General features: G+C 40.9%; 1 long non-coding RNA gene across 3 annotated transcripts in view; it reads left to right on the top strand.

The window, feature by feature from the left end:
* Positions 1-1,710: 1,710 nt before the first annotated feature.
* Positions 1,711-25,361, top strand: part of LOC131364094 (uncharacterized) — a 52,515-nt gene continuing 28,864 nt past the window's right edge. The window contains exons 1-2 of one of the 3 annotated variants that reach the window (XR_009206421.1): positions 12,875-13,128; positions 13,247-13,318. This is a non-coding gene — a long non-coding RNA (uncharacterized LOC131364094). Of the gene's footprint in view, positions 1,847-12,874; positions 13,129-13,246; positions 13,319-24,240; positions 24,505-25,361 lie in introns of those variants that run through there. The other 2 variants (XR_009206422.1, XR_009206420.1) reach the window with 2 other exon arrangements.

Raw genomic sequence — 25,361 nt, 5'->3', positions numbered from 1 at the left:
GTCAGGTGAAATGTCATGTCATGTGTTCACCGTCTGAGAGCGTCACACCATTTGCCAGACCAGGGATGTCGCATATTAAAGGTTAATTGCAGTGTTCAAAATGGTTTTAATAGCAGTGTGGATTATATAATGAATTGTGATGGTAAGTAGGCCTACTTAAAACATGTCATTGTCAGTTGGCACTCTGTGTATTGTTTTATTTATTTTTTTAATGAGGTCACAACTGATGAGAATAACTTCGGCAAAGTGCCATGAGGAATGCTGAAAATTATCCAGTCACACCTTGATGGTCCTTTGAAATATGAGCCATGGGTTAATCTCTGGCTGCTTCCTGCTCCTTTAACGTCTTAAAGAAACACAAGAAAGAGATGCCAAAAATGTGAGCGGCCATACAGCCGATCTGCTCTGCCTCCACACCTCCTTGGCATCCCTCCTGGTGCGTTCGAATTTTCCACGGCAGCTCTGCCAGCTGCTGAGAGTGCTGTTCCTTGAAGCCGCGGTGTGTGTAGCAGCAGCAAGGTCGAGTGTGTGAGCCAAAGCTCTGTGAAGCCTCTCAGCGCTGGGCCTCGGATTGGCAACAGACCTGACCAGAGGGGCCTGTGGGAGCAGGCTAAAGAATGAGCTCTGTGTGTGTGTGTGTGTGTGTGGACCCACAGGCAAAAGCGTCACTCAAGTGCTAAAGAACCCGTCTCTCATTTACATGTTTTGTTTTTCCTGATATTCCTCTCTCTGTTCTTTTAAGGCTAGTATACTTCCGTCAGCTGATATTCTTCCGTCTCTGCTCTTTAATCTCTTGCACCCAGTTGCCTATAGCATGCCTCTTTTAATTTGTAAACAGAAAATCACAGACATGTTAATCCCACTCAGACTCTTGCATCATTCGTCGTCGTCTTATAAGCCAGATTTCTAGCTATAGCCAGAATGTCTGGTTGGTTTCGACACACTGTGTTGTAGATAAACAACACCTATGCTGACAGGAAGGGGCAGTGTGAGTGATCGACTACAGACTAGGTTTGTGCGATATATAACGATTTAACCGTCTCTACACAGTGATGGCCACTCTGATTATATTGTATTACCAGAGTATTCTAATACGAGTGTGCCAATTGACATATACACTATATGGTCAAACGTCTTTGGATACCTGACCGTCAAAGGTGAGGGGCTGGAACAGATTTGAGCCTCAGCTAAATCTAAAGCTACAGCACACAAAGACGTATGGACGTGATGGTCTATATAGTGGAAATCTCTGATGTTTGGAAATCCCAACACCATTTGGAAGCCCTACCTCTATCACATAACTTCTGTCAGGGTTAATAAAGAATGTTTATAGTTCAATAATATCAAATAAAATCTATCAGTATATGTGTGACTTAGCTATACTTACCCATCAGTTATTAAGGTTACCACAGAAAATGTCTGACCAAGAATGGTCCAGGAGAGTTTTCATGATTGGCTCTAACAGCAAGCTGTTCCTGACTACACAACTGGTATTATTATTATTATTACTACACCTTCCTCTACGGTCTTTAAATCTGAAATGCTCGGTTCTGGACCCTGAAATGGTTTGTCATGATTGTCTAAAAGAGTAAATCACAAACAAGGAACAAAATGTATATCCTTGTATAATCCTTCAATAGGCTTATTACTCAACAGTCCTGATAGTTCTAACAAAAGTTTGTTTCCTGTCGGACAAATAAATGTGGTGCACTGACAGGAAGTTTAGATCTCCGGTGATATTCTGATGTCTTCAGTCATCTCAGCGGTCCATCAGACGGTCCGTGGGCGGAGAATCTGAGACCGGGACTACCCCGTACCATATTTTCTCCTGCCTCAGGCTCTCAAGGTTCGTACACTCCTCCTCGATCCCATATCCCATTGCGATATAGAGGACGTGCTCGTGATTGAGCTGGAGGTGTGCCCAGATGTGGAGCGATTCACACAGGAAGAGAAGGGAATGTGTTTAAATTGGTTCCATACGCTTAGCTGACAGTGAGGTCATTACACTGGGAAACATCTACATGGGTGATCTGTACACTGGAGCAGGGGATATCATATCTTCAGAGTGAGGTAGCTGGGATGATATGATATTTATTATGATTGTTCAGCAACGATTACCTATAAATTTTAAGGACCAAATAGTCCTTATTTGTCATAGAGTATTGTAAGATTATTTATACAGTCAGCATGTTTCTTTACCCACCCGGAATTTACACTAGCATGGTCACTCTTGGCCAATAATAAATAATAAAGCCTTTCTCATCTGTCCTTGTCCATGTTGTTGGTGAGAATATACACCCTGGGGTCTGCAAGTCTGGGACGACAAGCTCAAAACCACCAAGATATATAAATAAATATGAATAAACGAGCTGGATTTGCCTCCGGTGCGTTTTGCCTGTCCAGTATACTCAACTCCTTGGCTTGCAGCACAGCATCTACATTTGGTTTGGCTTTGCTTGCCTGTGAAAACCACAGGAAAAGGAAATGCAGAGCCCTCAGAAGACTGAAGAAATTGACATAACAAAAAGGAACAGTGTAGACTTAAAACTAACAAAAAGTCCTGGAAAAAAAAATGTGGCTGTTTATAACTTCTGACACTTCAGCCTTGTATTTTTAAACCCGAAGCATTCTTGCCTTGTCATGTGGCATGCATTAATTCCTTTCTCATGTACACTCTATTTATCTTGTATTAACACTTTTTCTTGCTAGGTTATAAAAGTCGAGAGGTGCGTCACATTAATGAAGTCTCTGAGATGAGTGGTGAAAGGTCTTTGTGATTACAACATGGGTTCCGTCGCCATAACTTACCGCTACTAGACACTGCGGTGAATTTTGTCTCGCTTATAAACATGGTGACAGAGAGTCTGCCTTGGCTGTGGCAGCCCCATCGAGTCTCCAGGGCAAAAGTGAGGTTTAGCTGGAGGACTGACCGTTCGGTCAGCGCTGTCGACTCCTTGAAGTGTGTCGGGAGTAGCTGCTGCGGTCTGTCATGGCGACTAGAGGTTTGCAGCACAGCACTTCCATCCTCTGCGCTGACCTCAGAAAAGGAAATCTGGGCTGGAGAAATAGAAGGGTTGCTCCTGGTCTATTTAGGGACTTGTGCATGTCCAGTGCCACCCACGAGTGTGCGCAGTGTATACACTGATGATGATGATGATGATGATGATGATGATGTGTGAGTGAGTAAGTGAGTGAATGAGAGAGCGAGCACTAGTTGTTTCTTCAGAAAGATTTGATTGAGCTATGATATTTCGAGCCGACAGGATATAAGCTACGACAATGCCCGTTTCAGATGGGAATTTCATCGTAATTCTTTTTCACATACTGTCACCACTCATCTCAAGTCACTCTATGGAAGCCTTCATACCTTCCAACCAACCGCTCCACAGTTTCCTCCATTTATAAAAGTGCACATGCTTCAACAACAGTAAAAACCAACAAGCCAGTCTCGACAAATAACCATAAAACATAAATCAGCATCTAGTTTCTTTTTGATGCCAGATTTTTAGTATGCATACCTTTTGCTTAGGTTTAATGGTTAGGATTTTCCTTTCCATGCCTATATAAACAGTCGTTAGTTGCTGCTGTTGATAGATATGTGTAAGGGGAGATCATGGAGAGAAATATGAGGGCTGTGTCGGCGGAGTATATTCAGACCTCAGCAAGGGAGTCGGAAACTTTGGTTCGAATGAGATCATGGGCATCTCTTGGTTTCAGCAGACATCAGTGGTTTTTTTACCTACAACTTCAAGCTACCCATTTGTAGACCTCATTGAACTCATATATTCATATATTTGATAGCATCTCATGTTTCGTATGTAACCCAGTTCTGTCAGAAAGGAACGAGACACTGAGTCACGGCTTGAAGCTATAGGAATGCCCCACAGTGTCAAGCCGTGACGCAGCGTTGAGTTCCCTTAAAAGGGAACCATGGCCAGGTGAAGTGAATAACATCTTGTTACAACAGCAGCTGTCAAAGTTATTAAGCAGAAGGTAAACAGTCAGATCTAGAAGAATGTGTATTAGAAGCAGGAAAAATGCCTTCATTTGGTTTGAGCCCTAGGGTTCACCGGTAAACACTGCATTTGTTGTTAAAATGGATAAACCAACATAAAGACCAGAGAGCTGATTATGGTAAGCCATTCTGAAGCTGAGAAAAGAAGGAAAATTTATTAGAGTCATTACATAAGCATTAGGCGTAGACAGTTTTTTGGAATGTCCTGAAAGGCACCTTTGTACTGATCAGTAGACATCAAACAGGTCGAACCGAGGAAAACAACAGCAGTTGATGACAGAAACATTGTGAGAGATGTGATGAACAAAACCTAAAACAATAGTCAGTGACATCACCAATGACATCCACAGGGCAGGGATGAAGGTATTACAAGCCACCAAGTAAGAATCAGAAGGCCAGACTGGAAATAAAATACAGAGATAAGTATCTGGAAACAAGATTAAACTTTACCAAAGTGATGGAAAGGCCAATGTGTGGAGAAAGAAAGGATCCAAAACGTACCAGCTCATCAGTGAAGCACGGTGGTGGTGGTGTCATGTTGCATAGCTGCTGCTGGAACATTCTCACTGATCTTTACTGATGATGGAGCTCATGGGGAAAGCATTCAGTCTGCAAGATTACAGAGAAATGCATCTAAACTTATCATGAGGAGGAACTTCATCATGCAGCAAGACAGTGATCCAAAACATACTGCTAACACGAAAAAGAACTTCATCAGTGGAAGATTTTAGACTGGACAAGTCAATCACTGGAACCGAACCAGCCTGAAAAGGCATCACAAAGAAAGATGCAAAAGTGTGGTGATGTCAACGGGTTGCCAGATTTGTGCAGTTATACTCAACCATAGAACCATATGTTCAAATACTTTTGCTAGCCAAAGATTTGCTAGTCTGCCATCAAAGGTGCCATTTCCGAAATTGTCTAACGCATCAAGATGTAAATTCCAGGAAATGGAACCTGGAATTCTGATCTGATATTTCTTCTAAATAAATCTATCCAGCAGTTGGTGTGGTAAATAATGTTTCTCATTTACGAGCCTTTATGAGGCTGCTTCAAATCATTTTATTCTCATGACTCTCCACAGGTGAGTGATGAAACGTCTTCAATATTATAACACAAGTGTGGTCGCATTCTCGTACCGCTGCTAGACATTTTAAAACCCACCTCGATGATTAGCAACGTTTACAGACACATTTACCTGCAGTCAAGCTTGAAAACGTGTGGACTGTAAAATCAAAATAATAGAAGTACCTGACTTTGTGCACAAATCAAATTTCCTTCATGTTCTGGCAAAGTAGCAGGAACACAGCCGGATTGAGTAACCTGCTAATTAACCGTCATTTCATCCTGATGAGCTTGATCAACCACGATGAACGATGAAACTTTGTAACCACTTGAACCCTGTGATGTGAAAGAGCTTGAGCACCACCACAGCCATTATATTGTTAGAGAGCACAGTAAAACATGCAGAATGTACAGTTTGTGTCATTATGGTATTCATAACCACTGTAGCACATGCAACTATATTATCAGTAATTAAAATTATTGCTCAGTTTATCTGAAGACAGATCTTGTTATCACTGATGTAGTGCTAATGTTCACGAAATTGTATAAAAACAACCTAATTAGTGCTGAAGAAATATGCTACTATACAGCTTTGGGTGATTTAATCCAAATAAGATGTTATTTTTACTCAATACGTTAAACTGAAGCACAAAATGAATCACAAATACACAATACATCCGTTTTGTTTACTGGATTTTCTCAATGCATCAGAATAAACAGCTGCCCGAAACAGGCGTATCAATAATAATAAAAGGATCGAATTAGTGAAGAATAAAATAAAAAAATAAAAATAAAAAAATAAAATAAAAGAATTAAAATGACTTATTATCAGAACAACTTTGTTTAAATGAATCGTCCATCGTACATCCGTAGCAAAACATCCATAAAGAGACCGCATATAGCAGGTGATTAATAATTTATTAATTACTGAATATATGAAATGCAGATATTTTGTTTAAAGAAGTTTCAGATAGAAAACTAATCAGTAGCAAATAGATACAGTATATTGCCAAATGTTTTGGGACACCTCTCCAAACCATTGCATTTTTGTTGTTCCAATCTATTCTATGGCCACAGGTGTACAAAATCAAGCACCTAGGCAGGCAGACTGCTTCTACAAACATTTGTGAAAGTCAACCTGTGATAGGTTCATCAACCTGTGATAGGTTCATCAACCTGTGATAGGTTGCCATCTGTGCAATAAGTCAATTGGGAGAAACACAAAGAGGTAGGCCATGTAAAATCACAGAGCGGGGTCAGTGCATGCTGAGGAGCACAGTGTGCAGAAGTTGCCAACTTTCTGCAGAGTCAATAGCTACAGGCCTTCAAACTTCGTGTGGCCTTCAGATTAGCTCAAGAACAGTGCATAGAGAGCTTCATGGAATGGGTTTTCATGGCTGAGCAGCTACATTTGAGCTTTACATCACCAAGTGCAATGCAAAGCATCAGATGCAGAAGTGTAAAGCATGTTGCCGCTGGACTCAGTGTTCTCTGGAGTGACCGATCACACTTCTCTTCCTGGCAATCTGATGGACGAGTCTGGGTTTGGCGGTACAAACAGTACTTGCCTGACTGCATTGTGTCAAGTGTAAAGTTTGGTGGTGGGGGATTATGGTGTGGGGTTGTTTTTCAGGGCCCATTAGTTCCAGTGAAAGGAACTCTTAATGCTTCAGCTTCATACCAAGACATTTTGGACAATTTCATCCTCTTTGTGGGAACAGTTTGGGGATGACCCCTTCCTGTTCCAACATGACTGCACACCAGTGACCAAAGCAAGGTCCATAAAGACATGGATGAGTGAGTTTGGTGTGGAGGAACTTGACTGGCCTGCACAGAGTCCTGACCTCAACCCCATAGAACACCTTTGGGATGAATTAGAGCGGAGACTGTGAGCCAGGCCTTCTCGTCCAACATAAGTGCCTGACCTCACAAATGCTCTTCTAGAGGAACGGTCAAAAATTCCCATAAACACACTCCTAAACCTTGTGGAAAGCCTTCCCAGAAGAGTTGAAGCTGTTCTAGCTGTAAAGGACGGGATAACTCCATATTACATTCATGTGCATGTAAAGGCAGACGTCCCAAAACTTTTGGCAGTATGTTGTATCTGTGAGAAAGTTATGAGGAAGGAATACATTAAATGTATTAATAAATAATATTTCTTAAGAAGTTTTACAGCTGAATGGAATTATTTGTAATTTAATTGAAGTAAATGAATAATAATCTTCAAAATCATGTTGAATCGAATCATACAGCACTGAATCATCAAATCCAATTGATTCGCTCTCCACATCTATTGTATTTTCTAATATCCTACAATGCTGGCTTATAAGCATTCTCATTTTCTCTGTCCACTCTGTCTGTCCTCACAGAGTTATCCCTGCTATGTATAAGTGAGCAAATGAAACAAGGAAAACCACCCAAGAGGACCTCCAGGAACTCCTGTATGCATTTTGGTTGAGGATTATTAGGTTCAGGGTTATTTTAGGAAATTACAGCAGCAGTAAAAAGGAAACAGCGAGAGAGAGAGGGGAAAAAATAGGAAAGTCCACTCATCCAGTGTATAATTTTCCTGTTTCTTTTTCAGGGGATGAGGTATTCCTCGAGAAGGCCTTTAGCTTAGCTGCATAAACACACTGGACCTTCGTTATGCAGTGACAGAAGTTGTGTAAAATGTAACGTAAAGATATTTTCCGGTAAATCTGTCGGCGTTAGATGAACCTAACTTAACAATAGCTGTTAAATTTCTGTCTCTTCATAGCGCCGTGTTCATAGATTGTGTTATGCTAGACTGTTCACCATGTGATCTTCTGTTACAGGACACCAGCAGGACCACAAAAGACACTTTGAGCTTTCAATGAAAGACCTTTCTGTGTGTATGGTTTTATGGCTTTGAAGTTCTGGGTATCATCAGATACTGTACTGCTTATTTAACTTCAATTACGGCTCTTAGTGAAGGTGAAGATTTACCTGGCATCTCTTTCACTGAGGGAGCAGCGAGGCACCCGTTCATTAAGAAGAAAGTAGCTGTGCTCTGGAGACTCAGAAATGCACAATTTAATCCTTTGATCGGTGATTGCTGTAGTCTGGTCCGGCAGACGTGCGTCGCAAATGCGTATGGCTTGAATAGGCCTAAAATTCACACAGTTCTCTTTAACAAAATAGTGCTGCTCTTTATTTTAGTCACCGGTGGGCTTCATACTGAGTGAGGAGCAAAGCATGATGGGAACTTTCCTGACCATGAACACTCTTTCTGACCGTGTATTACCTGTACATAGTTATAGAACGATGATGATGATGTTACTCCGATGAGATCGGATTCCATTCTTTTTCACTTCTCAGGGTTTCTTCCTCATGTCATTTTCCTCAACACCAAACATCTGGATTACATTAAAATTTACAATTTATATCCTGAATTTAAATATTTCTTTAAAATTGCTTTGTGACAACATTCATTATTTATTATCACAAGGTGAAGTGTTAAATATTAAAGTTGCAAGCAATTTTAATATTTCCTTCATTTATAAATTGTACTTTTTATCCATTTATAGTTATATTTAATGTTTATATTAAATCCATGATCCATGGTTTCCTGTTATCGCTTAGGTTATAGCAGCTATAAAGAGTTTTTATTTTATTTTATTTTTATTTATTTATTATTTATTTATTTATTATATTTTATTATTTTAATTTTTTAAATATCATATATGTTTATATATAGAATTATAGTATTTTATATATATTTTAAAAAATTTTATTGTTACTTTATAATTATTTTAATTTCCTCACCAGCTCTGATTTCTATCTCACAGCTTGACAAATTAACAGGAACATATAAATGTTATCATGGAGAAAAAAGTGACCAGAGATCATTAATTTCCTGTAAGACAGCTGACGAATTTTAGCACCGTTAGAGACAGTAAACCTTCGGTGACTGGACATGGGCGTGTCCATATCGGCAACAAGAAAGTATATGTAAATATGGAGTGACTTGGTGCGGCGATTTCCAATCAGAGTGAACACGGTAGAGATCACGTGATACGTGGCAAAGAGCGCATGCTTCTTCTCCTTCAGCTCGTATGATATGATGTTTATATACACACTGCTGAATTTTATACAGAAATCTCCCTCAAGAACGTTTTTAATTTTAGCATCAAGAAATCTGAGTTGGAAACCTAGTCGCTCTTATCACTATCACGTGAATGAGGTGTATAGCGGAGATAACATGAGATATATGAGAGCGATGAATACAAATTAATATAAAGCTGTGATCTGCCTTGTAGCCGGATCTACTTTCAGAACTGCTGGTGTAGAGGAATTAAGCACCTTATGGTTTGAGGATTCAGTAATGCTGTGGTGTAACCTTTCGACATTTTTCATCTCTATCTCTCTCTCTTTCAAGCTCTCTCTTTCTTTCTCTCTCTCTCTCTCTCTCTCTTACTGTCTCTCTTTTTCTGTCTCTCTCTCTCTTTCTATCTCTCTCTGTCTCACACACACCCTCTCTCTCTCTCTCTCTCTCTTGCTGTCTCTCTTTTTCTGTCTCTCTCTCTCTTTCTATCTCTCTCTGTCTCACACACACCCTCTCTCTCTCTCTCTCTCTCTCTCTTGCTGTCTCTCTTTTTCTGTCTCTCTCTCTCTTTCTATCTCTCTCTGTCTCACACACACCCTCTCTCTCTCTCTCTCTCTCTCTCTCTCTCTCTCTCTCTCTCTAGTAGATCCTAAAACCACACACAGTTTTTTCCTGCCCCGTATCACACATTCAGCTTTACAGTTCCTGCTAGCTTGTATATAAATTATACACTGCATAATATTCATATTAAGCAGTACATGTCTCTTTCCTCTGCACTGAGAGAGGAGTGTGTGTGTGAGGGGGGGGGTGTATTGGGGGAGTAGTGTGTTGTACTGTAATTATGGGTCCTGCACTGGGCGGGATCTGGAGCCAGCAGGTCTGGCATAGGGAGGTCTGGCCACAGACCCCAGCGGTGACGGCACAGAGTCTGGGACGAGTCGCAACACCAGCCCCGGGTTTGGAGCATTCCACACATAGAACCCTCCTCCTCCTCCTCCTCCTCCTCCTGGTTTTAAGCTTCCCATCCTACTTCTTTCCCGATCCCAGACACACTCGACCAGGGATCTTATCCGGCTGTGTGTTATTTCTGCACAAAGCAAATAAAATACCTCATTCTAATAGTTATCTAGACTTTAATGAATTAAGATCTGTACTATCTTTCTATACATCTCTCATTTACACTCTTGCTCCATTTCACATGCTCATTAGGAATTTTGCTGGACTTGACCTATTTCTGTGAAGCTGCTTTGTGTCAATATCCATTGATAGACATGTTCTATTAATAAAATTGTATTGAGTTGATGTTTGTGTTTGTGGCTTGGTGTGTAGACATTAGAAAACAGTAAAACTTTAAGAGTAATTATAGTGCAGCGCTGCGGGACTAGACGTCAGTCAGGTGCAGGTTTCTGTGCTGGCAGTCGATAGTTAGATCTTATCTGTGTATGGCACTGTGTGTGTGTGTTAAACACATAAGGCAGGTGTTTGCACTGAAGCAACCACAGGCATGCTAATATTCAACACGCTTTGATCCATATTTTTGTCAGCAGGTTGCTGTGTGCACAGTGATGGTGTACGTCTAAGGCAAAATGTCAAACGTGTTAAGTTAGAAAAAATTCACTTGGAATGTTATGGCATTTTCTGTTGCAATGGTGAGCAATCATGATACTTCCATTTCCATCATTTGGCAGACACCCTTATCCAGAGCGACTTATACTTTTAACTAAGCAATTGAGGGTTAAGGGTCTTGCTCAGGGGCCCAACAGGGATAGCGTTGTGGACCTGGGGATTCGAACTCACAACCTTTCCCATCACTAGTCCCACACCTCAACCACTAAGCTACCACATCCCCACATAATAGTCATTCAATACTGAGTACTGTACAGAGACTTGTTTTTAAATATTTTATTATTTAAGATTAAATGAGTAGAAAAAGTTCCATGATTCTCAGCCGAACATAAGTAGCTTGTGGTCATTGTTGAAGCTTTCAAACAATTACGAACATTGTTGACCTATATGTGGTTTGTTTGAGACTTTAAAGCTAGCTAGCTCGTAGTACAATGATAGAAATGTGTGTGATTGATTAGCTAACAAATTTACATATGACATAAAATTTATCTATTGGAAGTTTTGGGATTTTTTCCAGTGATTGAGGAGGAAATTAGAATATCATCAACAAACTTCATCAGTGTACCAAAATCTTATGAGCTAGAGTCCTTACCAGTGCCTGAACTCTTATATACTGATTCATGATTTCTGATATATATGGTATCTCTATGATCAACATTAAATCCCCTACTGGATACTGTATAATAGAAACAGCTCTATTTGTATTACTTCGTGGACAGACAGGTCTGCACTGTCTTTGTTTGCAGAATGATTTCAGATTTAGTTCCAATTATCTTCTGTTAAACAAAGGATGCTGCTAATATATTAGTCCCAAACATGTCCCTGGCAACCGGATCATTAACTGTCCTGTCTGCTGCTGCTCCTCCTAAATGTCCTTGTTGTAGTTCCTATTTCTGACCATTAGGGGTGATAATAACTCCATCCATCCATTTTCTATACCCAATTTATTCCTAATTAGGGTCACGGGGATCTGCTGGAGTCTATCCCAGCACACATTGGGTGAAAGGCAGGGGTACACCCTGGACAGGTCACCAGTCCATCACAGGGACACACATATAGACAGACAACCACACACACTCACACTCATTCCTATGGGCAATTTAGAATGACCAATCAACCTAATGTACATGTTTTTGGACTGTGGGAGGAAACTGGAGTACCCGGAGTAAACCCACACAGACACGGGGAGAACATGCAGAATTCCACACAGAAAGGCCCCTGACCTGTTTGAACCTGGGATTCGAACACACGACTGTCATAATAACACCCTGGAGCTAAATAATTAGTATTTTAATTGAATTCAAAGTAATATATTCTTTAACCTCCTGTGTCTAGTAGCCTTGTGAACCCTCTGCTAATTGATTACAAAGAATCGTTTACGAATGGAAGCAGCCATTTTTAAGTATGACATCACGATATGGAAATATTTTCTGCCCATGTCTTTTCCTGAGCTTGATACATTAGTGGAGAGATGGTGCTGAGGATGCTGTAGGTGCAGGGCTCTGAGAATAACCTGGAATACACCCAGCCCTTGTTTCCTTGGCCTTTATTTTCACAGGAATAGGAGAAACGGATATTTATATCACAGTCTATGTGCTGCGGCTACTCCACAATTACAGACTGTGCATCCCCAGACCCAGAGGGAGGGATGGAGGGAGCTAAAGCTGGAAGGAGGCAGGGTTAGGATGGGACCAGTGGGGATATGGAGGAAACGGTCATTTAGAGATAGATGTTTGATGTTACTGTGGGACAGGAATATGTTCTAATTACGTGCATTCATTTTACCAGATGAAGTGGATCCTAGCTTTGAAGGTCTTGCGAAGTGCAAGGATGTTTTTTCAGAAAAATATTCACATTCGTTCGTCCTCCATCACACGATCCATTTGGTCTATAATGGTGGGTACTGATGCGGTGCTGAGCCAGGTCAGTGATCATAATAAAGTATTGTTGAATTGCCACCAGGTGCAGCTCTTATTGCGCCTAAAGGTTTGGCCAGGTATTGCTAGTTGCGGTTGCTGGCACCGGCGTCACAAGCAATTGCCAGGAGCGTCATCATCGGCACAGTGTGTTCTGTGTAGACAATCCAGAAATCGTGTGTTACTGGGCACCCATTGTCCTTATTTGCATTTGGCAGACACTCTTTTCCAACAAGACTCTTCACATTTATGAGCTACCACTGAGCGCTTCAGGAAAGTTAAGGGTTCTGGGATTTGAACTCATCACCTCTTAATCATAAGGCCACGCACAGGTCTTAACCACTAAGCTCCCACCTTCCTTATTTGTTTGGAAGCTTATTTGTTGCCTTCTGCCACCGGTCATCATAATCATGTAATGCCTTGAAAATAATCGACTAGAGGTACAGCATTGTTTCTGTCATTCCTCAGCAGCGGTATCTGTGGATTCAAGATTTTTATTTATTTATTTTTTTTCATGCATAGACTTGCGTATAATTTTTTTTGGGAACCTTCTTTAAGGTATTCATCAAGATGTCTGTTAGATTTACGAAACATCTGACACAGCTGGGCCTTGGAGGCAGAGGAGATATTGTAAGTCTGTAACCCTTTCCTAACACTTACTTATGCACTAGATTTTTTTTTAAATACCGAAGAGATTCCGGTTATGCTACAGAATGTTATAGACGTCTTGTTGTGGTTTCACTGGAGAGCCTGGCAGTCCTAGCAGTCAGGGTGGTGTTTTCCCTGTTTCTGGCCTCCTGCCTGCCCTCCATCCCCCTCCTCTAGCAAGTTCCTCCACCTCAGCAGCCAAGCATTACTGCAGCCAGGCCAGCATGTAGCTGCCAAGATGCTGTCGTGCAAAGCAACAGGAAATACAAGACGGCCTTGTTTACAAGTATCTGATGCAGCGCTGCCTAGACTGGACCGACTGGTGCCTTCGAGGAGCATGTCCTTTATCCAGGGCACTACTAGAATTTAAAATCTCCTGCTCCATATTCCCACACACAGATAACTGTTTGACACTGAAACCGATATGTAGCAGAAACGGACTCGCTGGTGAGAACAGCAGTGTGTTGATTAACGGCTTTGACAAGCTAGCCTACGATCAGTGAAGAAACCTGCGAGCTCTGGAGCTCTGACTCACTGTGTTTTCTTTTGCTCAGCTTTTGCAGCCCTAGCATTTTCATCCCTTGAGCTCGTTATACTCACTGACACAAGTCATTTCTTTGCAAATCAATTGTAACAGAGCGTCTTATTACAATAACTCACTGTATCTGAACACAGCGGTATATGCTGATTAGGTTTATTTTATTCATCTGATTCGAAAATCCTTTGAACTTGTCGCATTTCGGTGCTTTTGCTTTTTTTTTCTCTCCCGACGTGACGACAGAGCACGTCTAACCTTTGCCACCTCTGCTTTCTCCATCTTCCTGCTCGCTCTACACATGTAAAATGATCAAATAGTCTCTGCATCCGACACCTGTCCTAGGAATCCACAATCTCCTTTATCCGTCAGCATCTCACAAATTTTTTTTTTCAGCTATGGCTTTGGCCCAGGCCGGATCAGGCCTCGGGGATTGTTAGGTGAAGGACATGTGACATTGTTGACGTCGGTTGAGGTGTGTGTGTGTGTGTGTGTGTGCGTTCTTGTGAGGTGGAGAGGCGGTTGTGTGTGCAAGCCCAGGTTGCGAGGCAGCGCAATCAAACAAGTCCCGGCTTCACTCGGGCGGTTTTTCTGATGTCTGCGGTTTAGACAGGGCGTTGCACGACGTTCACGAAAACTTTGTGGAGAGGAGGGGAACCAAAAACACACACACACACACACACACGAGAAAGAAGAGGGATTTGACATGTGTCAACAGGCTTACCTGTTACTGGCGAGAGATGGCCCTGAAGGCATGCTGGGAGTTTCTCATGAGTATGACGGGAAGACTGCAGATGATGGACCTGAAAGGAGCACCCGCCTCACCTGAGCCACACTGGCTTACAGCGGCGTCAGCCAGCAACACCTTCACATTGTTCTTTCCCCCCACCTTTTCTTTCTTTTTTTTCTTTTTTTGCCCCGTGTGTGGGCAGCCACTGATGTCGGCTTTCGGCCTTGTTTTTCTCATGAGCTTGTGGGTGGTGGTAAAAAAAGAGGCTATGTGAATACGCTGCACACTGTACACATGTCAGAATGTGAAAAAAAATGTGACAATGACCCGAATTTATCGGGATTAAGCCTCAGACATGTTCAGCGCATTGGAAAAACTTTTTTAGTTTTAATATTTAAACTGAGTCCAATGGCTTGAGGTCATAACATGTCCCCAGTAAATGAATGAATGTTGAAGTAGAGTAATTATCATTAGTTTTAATATTCCTAACATAGCGAGCGTAGCACATGCTCCCAAGATGCATTTAAACCATTAAACATTTTACAGCCGGTGAAATTGCTCAAACCCATCCCGAGTCATATAAAACATAGCCCAGGAATGTACAGTTACCACCCGGTGTTCTGTTTGGACTCCATCCCGATATGGGCGATGTTTTGTTTTTTTCTCATCATTACTACAAATCTGCTTATTGAAATGTAAAGCTGGTTGGTGAGGTTTTTTCCTTCATGTCGTTGCTTGACACGTAATGCATGTGTCTGCCGTCTGCTGTCACAGCTGCACAAGCCACACCGAGCAGACGCATTCCTGCACTTTATCCTCCACTGCGTTGCACTGATAGCTTCACACATACCTATTTGACAGGAAAAAAAAAAAAGTTATATAAAGAGGTGAGATGTTGTGCAAACGGTTGGGGCGGAGCTTTACTTAGCTTTAGGTTACAGACTGCGTTTACCAATTGTGTCATTTGCCTGACAAAAGCTGTAATTAAGTTGTAATTGCTTTGCTGTGAGGTGTCAATAATTTACATTAACCTCTGTTTTCCCTCATGTTCATGAATGTAATAGAGGCCCCTATTAAGCTAATCCCTGAACTAAGGACAGCTGATATGACAATTAAGATGATAAAGGTCAGTTTGTCAGTATGGCACACATGTTGATATCGAGCAGGTTTTTCCTGAGCTTAGTTTGCCAGAGGAATCCACAGTCATGCTAATTGCTTCTACTCTCACTGACAGGTTTCTGTGACCCTGCTAATGGAGCTGGGTTCAAAACAAACCGAACATTCACACCATTCGGCTTTATTCATTTCAGCATAAGTCATAGAAAGTAAATAGAGATACGTCTGATTACTCTAACACTTAAACCTCACTGTACTGTATACGTAGCGCCACTCTTACATACTCTTACCTACGCTTCTGGTTTCTCTAAAGGTTTCTTCCTCATGTCGTCTCAAGGGGATTTTACTTCGTCAACCTGTTTCTTCAGTTTGTGACAACGTCTATTATTAACACCAATATGCAAATAAAATCTATGCAAAAAATAAATAAATAAACAAATATAGAAAAAATGCAAAAAATCATCAATAATAATAATAATAATAATAATAATAATAATAATAATAATAATAATATTATGGTTCAATATTCCCTATTCAAATATTATATGAAATGTTTCCAACATATTAAATTAACCATTTATTTATTCAATATTCAGTTCATTTTAATTTTAATTGTATGGCGCTTTTAACAAGGAACACTGTCTCAAGTAGCTTTACAGAAAAGAAATATAGAAAAAAATTTAAGATTAATATTATATTTAAATTTATTGCTATTAATCCCTTATCCCTATCAGGAGGCATTAATCCCCTAAATCATTATCAGGAGTTAGAAGCATTATAGGTAACAGCTTTGCCTCAGGACACGTTCCCCTTTGGCATCCATAGGATGACGGTTTAATATGTAAACGTAGTAATATTCATAGTTAATTTTTATTCATAGAAATTTATTTTAAAAGATCATACAAATGAAAGTTAAAACTTAGTGTCATGTCTTCTGCTGAAAATGTCCTGCTATGGAGATGTTTGTGGACACCTGAGCATCAAAGCCACGTGTAGATCTTACACAGACTGTTGCTACACAGTTGGACGCTCACAGTAGTATAGAATGTCCTTGTGTGACTAAAACCTGTTCCAACAAGACAAAAACCCTGTGCACAAAGCATTCGAGTCTCCTGCACGGAACCCTGACTCTGACTCAACCCTACTGAACACTGGAACACTGACGCAGACCTCCATGTTAGTGTCCAATCTCACTAATGTTCTCGTAGCTGAATGAACACAAATCCCCTACATCACTTATTACATCACAAATCAGCCACTAAATCTGGAATGATATTGACCGGAAAGTGTCCTTTTTGTGTATTGTCTCCACTGGAAAGAAACACTATAAAAACATTACCACTATGTTTTAGGAAGTCTTCCTAATATTACCTGCTAATGGTAGCAAGCGAGCTAACCTCTAACACGATTTCAACGTGAATAGGCGATATTAGATCGAAAATTCTTTACTTGCTAGATTAAAAAACCGCCAGCTGCTTCAATAATCAAGAATATTTTGCATATAGCAATGTATGACAGTAATCTTAATCAAAATGCTAGCTAGTCAGCTAACAAGCCAACAAATCTGAATGTTAGCTAAAAGTTAGCTTAAAGTATAATTCATTAATAATGTCACATCCTTTCAAAGCAACCATTTTAGAGGAAAAACTGAAGGAAAGATGGGGTCAGAGCACAGGGGGAGCTATGATACAGTGCCCCCTGGAGCAGTGAGGGTTGCTCAATTGCCCAGCAGTGGAGCTTGGTGGTGCTGGGGCTTGAACACTAATCCTCCTGAGCAACAACCCAGAGGCTCAACCACTTGAAGCACCATGATGCTTTTTGTCATGACAGACTGGAACAACCCTACAAATGTCTGTCCTCCATTGAAGAAAAGGGAGTTTAGAGTTTATTCGAACATGTACGTTATGTTAATTGATAAGAGAGGTCTCTGTATGCAAAGATTCCCTGGTGGTCCAGCAGCAGAATCATGGGTTCGAATTCCTGAGCAGAGAGCCAACTCAGCCAATGAGGGGTTAATTCTCAGTGCCCGGATAAAATGGGAGGGTTGCGTCAGGTTGGGTACCTGGTGTAAAACCTGTGCCAAAATTAAACATGCAGATCGGATTATCCATTGTGGTGACCCTGAACGGGGAGCACCAGAAGAACAACAACACCTCTAAGCAAAGTTACAAGTCATTATGGACCCCTACACTGTCTCAATGTGAGTCTTCTAATTTAATCTCACTACATGCTAGTCACTGGGCCAGACTCTTGAACTGGCACTGCCTCAATGCCTCGACGCCTCAATGCTAAGGCAAGTAAGGAGCTCTTAATGCCCTGTTTTTTTGCTCTCTGGACATTTGGTCATCGCTTCCATTCAGTCATCCTGAGATCAGCTGTCATAAAAGTACCACTTTGTGTGGAGTCAACAAAGGTGGCATGACTGCCAGGGTAGAGTAATATGTTTTCTGAAAGCCAAAGCAAGGCATAAAGTCATTAGTGAATTACATTGTGTTTTACCAGAAGGGTCCAAATTTGCATTTTCACTTGGCTAACCTTGGATCACTGGCTTTATTGCTCGATACAGCAGCTGAACACTTATTAATAAATCTCCATGAGAATCTGCTCATTGCTCTTCACCTCTATCTTCTACCCAGCTGTGAATTACAGGACCCTTGATTTCAGCCCATGACCTCAGTTCACTGGTCTCCTGTAATCATGAGACACTTCGGACAGGACCAGGCCCTTAGCCCATGATGTCAGAAAGCATGTGATGTGTGAGAATTAGTCACGCACTGGAGCTCGCATACATTATTGATGGACAGTTTGGATAGGCGAAAGATTTATGCCCCGCTGTACTTGCACCCTCTGGATTAATTACGGAAATGGAGATCATATGAGGATGCATCACCACAAGCGTGACGTTCGTGACGTTGTTTGTGTCTTAAAACATGTCATATGTCCCAGCTCCCACATCTTAGCTCTGAAGAAGACTAGAAAGACGACTTTGGGTCACAATTATATATCAAATAAAAATCTAAAAAGGGAGTATGATTTTCATTTGTTTTTATTTTAGACTGCAGATCTTCTTGGCTTACGTCATCTTGAATGTAAAAACCTGACAGAGGCATCAGATCTCTCAGTGGTGAGCCGGCATTGGACTCCGGTGTTACTGTGAATTATTGAGCGAGATCGCATTTCCAACACGAACGCGCCCTTGCATGACGGAAAGAAAGCCAACACCATTTATGCTCACACTTTTTTTGTGTGTCTGTTTGCACATGCGAGAAGGTTTATGCGAATGAGTTTGTATTGTTTTCTGTACCTCCCCTTGTAGGTTTTGCGGTCGTTTGCTTTGTTGTATTGTTTGCTCTCAAGTATATATCAGTATTTTGGCTCCGTATCCATGTTAACATACGGTATATTTTAATACAGCAGCACGTATATAAATATGACTAGTAAGACAAAGAGCCTTAGACTGATACCTATGAATCTGTTTGAATAATTCAGCTTCCGTGACACTGACGATATAACCGCTCCCATCAAGGCTCCGGTTTCTCCAAGGTACAAATAAACTTTAAGGACCTCACACGACCTTACACATGAGTAACCTCCTGACATCATGGCTTTCAAAGCGACACTTAGCTAACAAGTTTACTATATGTGCTATTGAAAACTAGACCATGATCTTCTTCATATGTGGTGGAATCCAGGGGTCTAGGAATATAAGTGAAAATTCAACATTTTTTTTCAAAAACTCATTCCAATTTAGATTATTGAGTAGAATCTTCATGTGAATTATTCGAGTTTCTTAGCATTTGGTTTGTTCTGCTTTTTTTGGACAGCGTAAATTTGTATGAATACGCTAACGTGGTCAATATCACAAATATGCTTTTATCTGAATAGTGACCTATGTCACTATGCTAAACAGCATTTCGTTGCTATGTACCTGTACTTTGCAATGACAATAAAGTTCTATCTATCTATCTATCTATCTATCTATCTATCTATCTATCTATCTATCTATCTATCTATCTATCTATCTATCTATCTATCCATCCATCCATCCATCCATCCATCCATCCATCCATCCATCCATAGGGCTGAATACTGAATATTCCCAGTTATTCAGTACAGCTTCAAGTGTTTTGACCCCACTGCTAACACTCTGCATAACAGGTTCCACCGTGGTTCTCTTACTTCCTGTTCTTAGAATCATTTCTATTCTAAATGATTCATTGATGATTCATTGAATACTTTGATCATACTTAATTTGCTTTGATCATACTTAAGTCAAAAACTTTCTCTGTACTTTCTACCTTTGGCTTCTTAAAATCATTATCTATCTATCTATCTATCTATCTATCTATCTATCTATCTATCTATCTATCTATCTATCTATCTATCTATCTATCTATCTATCTATCTATCTATCTATCTATCTATCATGCTAACATGCCTGTGTTCAGTTTGCAGGACTCTGCAACTAGGAGTCACTTGAAATTCAACACCAAGTGTCAGTTCAGCGTGTCATCGGTTTCACTGGGCAGTCCACTCGGGGGCGATGTTTTCTTGCCTTTCTTTTTCTGGGTGCGTGAGCCAATTTTTAGCATTCTTTAGCAAGACACTTCCTTATACTGCATTCGGAACCAGAATGCTGTTTCCTCTTCGAGGTTTCTGTAACTCTGCTGTTTGATGTAAAGAGAGGGTCTGAATATAACAAGCGCAGTGCAATGGAAAATCTCGTCCTAGTGTATGTGTTTTTCTTGAACAGTGTGGTCATTTTACCAAGCTAACCACTACTCACTCATTCACTCACTCCAAAGGCAAGCAGACGTAGAATTTAGAGTAGAAGAGTGAAAGCCAGAACCACTTGGTGGTAGTGTTGAGTCAGTATCAGTCTGAGAACTGTGAGAACTGTAAACGCAGTCAGATAAACTGCTGAGCTCCCTGAACATCTTCCATTCCTACAAACAGACAGGAATTTTCACATCACTTAGATCTGTTTCTCAGTTATTCAGGAAAACTGTGGCTAACATCACAGCTGGGTTTTGTAGCCCATGCCTCACTGGTTCTATTGTTATTCAGCAGTAAGAGAAGGCATTGTGCATCTCCACTCATCACGAAGAAGTTACCTGTCACCGAGTCGGTTTCAGTCTTTACTGACTGGGATGAATGATGGGCCTTCTCTGAGAAATCATCATGAAAGAGATACATGATCACTCAACAGTCTACGAAACTGAGATTCGCTGGTGTTGATGTGTTCTCTTGGCTGATGAAAAAAACAAAAACCGTGACTCATGGCAGCACGTGTGATGGATGTCGCTCACGTATTCTCATGCACCTTAACATGCAATTAAATAAATAAATAAATAACCCATGTCGTAACAGACAGCATGGTTGCTTTTGCTAAATAGCCATGAAGGAACTTTGAAGACCGATTAAGTTTTTTGCATGTTTTAAAGTGGCCAGTTCCCACAGCTCTTAAGGCCAGTTTGCTCAAGAGAATTCGTCTCCTCCTTAAGGGCCTTTTGTTCCACCTGCAAGCTGTAAAGGTTAGAGGTCTCGTGCACCTGAGGCCAGTTCCCACAAACAAAAGCCTTCCTTATTTTTGTCTCCTAAAGAACCACTTTGCTGTCACATGCACACAGTGGAGGAACACAATGGCCAATCCTACAAGCACCTGAAATGCCAGAACAGCTGAGAGTCCTGAAGCTAAGCAGATCACAGGTAAATGAAGGGTGGAGTTGCCCCCTGGTAGATTGGTAGATCAATACACATGTTCTCATTGACCGAAATCGACTGTCCTGATTATCCTTAAACATAACAAGAAGATTTGGGAGTCCAATTTAATTTATTGTTTCAATATTCTATATGATTATTAGGGATTTGCACTGAAATGAAACTGAAACCAGGCTTCCGTCTTTTCTTTATCGCTCGCTGATGTTAATCAGTGTTTTTTCCTCGTGCGGTTGCTAGAGGTGTACATTGGGTACATTGTGTACTAGTTATTCTAAAGGAATTGATGTGATGTAAGAGATATTTACCTGCAAACCTGACTAGTGTGTTATATTTGAATAACACACACACACACACACACACACACACATATATGTAAAAGGTTACTCTATTGCTTCTGGAAATCCACACATAAATCTGACAGGTTATTATCCCTGTGAAACATGCAAGGTTTTTACTTTCATGCGGTCGCTCAGAGTTCATGTCTTGCTTTTCCATTCATTCGTCCGGACTGCCTGCTTCTTCAGGGTTGTTGCTGAAAAGATAAAAGTTGTCTACAAACAAATAATGATGATAATAATAATAATAATAATAATAATAATAATAATAATAATAATAATAATAATAATAATAATAATAATAATAATAAATGTGCAAGCAAGACCTATCTGACAGTGCCGGCATTTCTAGCTCCAGGGTTTTCTGGTGGTAGGGTTCATATTTAATCATACAAAAAAAAACAGTGTAGGCCACACCCACTTTGGATTTAAATACTGATATTTGGAGCATTAAACTAATACAGACAGTTATATAAACAAGCAATTACATAAACCTGTGTTTTGCATTTGCACCAAGATCAAGTGACAGACTCATTCTCTCATTCTCTGTCTATCCTTCCTTCCCTCACTGGGTTTCTCGTCTTTTTTCTCCCAGCCTTCAATTCGTCTGGCACCCAATCAAGGCAGCCAGATGGGAGAGGCTTTTTTTTTTTATTGCGTATTGTTTTGGGTGTGAGGCGCTTGGAACTGTGGAGATCAGAAGCAAGGGCTTCTGGGAGTTCAGGGCCTGGTGAGAGGCAGAGCTTTTGAACACAATGAGCCCTGAGTCCTGCCTGTTCAGACACGAGCGCAACAGGTGAGGGAGGTCTCAGTGGCCCAGCAGGGGTCAAGCCCTACCCATCACCCCCCATCTACCTCTACACCCCCTCCACACCTCTTCAGCCTGAAACGCTCCACCTGGGACGGGAAAACAGCAGGGCTCTCCACGCTTCCCACCCTTCCCTCCCTTCCTGCTTAGCTTTTCTGACAGACAGAAACACACACACACACACACACTCACACACCCCTAACCTTCTCCTCTTTGTCTCAGTGGCAGTTGTATGAATACGTACTCAAGGTCCTTGGAGAGTCCTGAGGAAATGATGGCTAAGTTATGGCTTTAATATTCACATAGATAGATAGATAGATAGATAGATAGATAGATAGATAGATAGATAGATAGATAGATAGATAGATAGATAGATAGATAGATAGATAGATAGATAGATAGATAGATTTCTCAAACTCTGATGCTAGAATGGTTTTGTTTTTGGTTGAAAGTGATTCTGCATAACTGCAGAATTTCAAGTCAAGGTCTGCATTTTAACAGAATGAATCAGCAGTGTGTCTGATCTTCCAGCTTTACCGCCAGGAGCAGCATGTCTGTTCTGACTCACAACAAAACCTGCATGTAAACAGCTGCTGAAGAAAATCACTTAACCAGACGCTCACAACAGGACTGAAAGAAATCTTATTCTGCACTCAAAATGTTAGTGTCTGTTTTCACTTCTCCACCATTTTAAGCTTCACTACCACCAATCGCTTGACCCAACTGTTATCCTGTTGCGCGTTTCTCGTCCCGTGAACACCTCTGCATGCAGTCTGGGCAGCGCTGAAATCTCACGTCAATGCTCAAATATGGTTTGTTTTTACAATTTTTTTTTAAATAGGAGTCTTTTTCTTAAAAGATTTTCAAGGATTAAAAGTGAGAAGCAGAGCTCGGTGTGCCTCTAGCCTGCGGCAGGACAGGAACCTTTACACTCATTCTCTGCAGTCACGCAACCCTGCGCAACAGGCATGTACACACAGTGCCAGATGAGAGGAACCTATTTGCATGTGTTCTGTTTGCATGTATTAATACTGGCTGGATGTTTTGGTAGGCACCTTGCAAATTCTAATATGTTTTATTTTGGAATTTTGTTCAGCTGCAGTAAATCTGGAGAGCAAACCTCATTACATGCAAACTTCCGAGGAATTCTAATGAACAACAGCAATTTGTTGGATGTCATTAATGAGAGAAAAAAAGGAATACTATAAAGCTACCGCTTCCTTTCACGTTACACTTAACCATTAGTCAGTAAATGTGGATTCATGCAAATTCTTAAGAATCATGAGCGCATGCTGGAACGTCGACAACACTCTAATGAAACAGTATTCTCGAATATACCTTGAATATTTATCCCGTGCTAGAACCCCTCCAACTCCCCCCTCCCACACCACCCCCCATGCCCAGGAGTCTACTGCAGAGTCCCAGGGCTGGTTAGATGCTCGTGCTGAGAGAATGTGGTCTGGCAAGGAGGCAGTTTCGGAGTTTGTGCCAATTCAATTCAAAAAAAAGAAAATGCTGGAAGGCATCGCTGAGAGAGTGATATGAGAAACTTTAACCTGTTCTTCGTAAGCGCTCTGACACAATATACCATGACAACAGTGGCCAAACAGTTAACTGGCAGTTAGCCTGGGCCTGCTCTCACATGAGCGCCTTCGGATTACTAAATGTCACATTATCTTTCAAAGGAAACTCAGAAACTCTGTCAAAACCTTTCATTTACTGGGGGTTATGATATTTGCAGTTCTCCACTACAAAACTCATACCTCAGCGTTAACCTGTAACCTCGTTTCCCTTCTCAAATAGGTCCCACCTTTATAGTAATCCTTAACTTTATTTAATTTTGGATAAATTAGCAATCACAAAATCAGACCTGACTTCACCTAAGAGGAACTATACTTGATTCCAGCAAGGGGCTGGAGGGGGGTAGGTTCAATTTCTATATTTTGCTATAGGCCTATTTAAAATCTCTGTCTCTCTCTGTCTCTCTCTCTCTCTCTCTGCCTCTCTCTCTCTCTAAAACAATAGAGGAGCTTGCAATTTTTCAAAATGACAACAGATTTTCCGCAGATTTGGGCCTAGATGCTTTGTATGACATTTTTATGTGTCGTATGACATTGCGAACTCTCTCTCTCTCTTTCTGTTACATTTACTTTTTCATTTCTGGAGCATTTGCCAGACACTCTTATCTAGAGCGACTACATCTTTAATAAATATATTTAATTGATGTTTGACAACATGCTTGTCTGATCTTAATCAATTTAAACCTTCACTTTAATTTAATTCAATTCAATTTTATTTGTATAGTGCTTTTAACAATGGACATTGTCTCAAATTAGCTTTACGGAACATAAGAAACAAAATCATCCCTAGTGAGCGAGCCTGAGGCAACTGTGGCGAGGAAAAACTCCCTTAGACGGTATGAGGAAGAAACCCTGAGAGGAATCAGACTCAAAAGGAAACCTCATTCTCATTTGGGTGACACCGGAGAGTGTGATTATAAATTATTATAAACACCAGAGAGTGTGATTATGAACAATGTCCTTTCTGCAGTCATGTACAGTCAGTTGGAGTTGTGTGATGCATATGTAGAATGTTGTTGTGTGTATTAATTAGGAGGTTGTTGTCATCCTCAAAGTCCACACAGGGTCGGCATCTTCACTTTCAATACCCAAATCCTCACCAAGCAGAATCCAGCTGGAGCTGGTCCATCTCTGGATGCCTCAGGATCCCCAGAGGGTTGGCCACTTCTCACTGAAGGTCTACCAGAGCTGGCACAATCT

The sequence above is a fragment of the Hemibagrus wyckioides genome, linkage group LG13 (assembly GCF_019097595.1).
Source record: "Hemibagrus wyckioides isolate EC202008001 linkage group LG13, SWU_Hwy_1.0, whole genome shotgun sequence".
Lineage (NCBI taxonomy): Eukaryota > Metazoa > Chordata > Actinopteri > Siluriformes > Bagridae > Hemibagrus > Hemibagrus wyckioides.
Note: the sequence above shows the minus strand (reverse complement) of the source record. Positions and strands in the feature narration are given on the sequence as shown.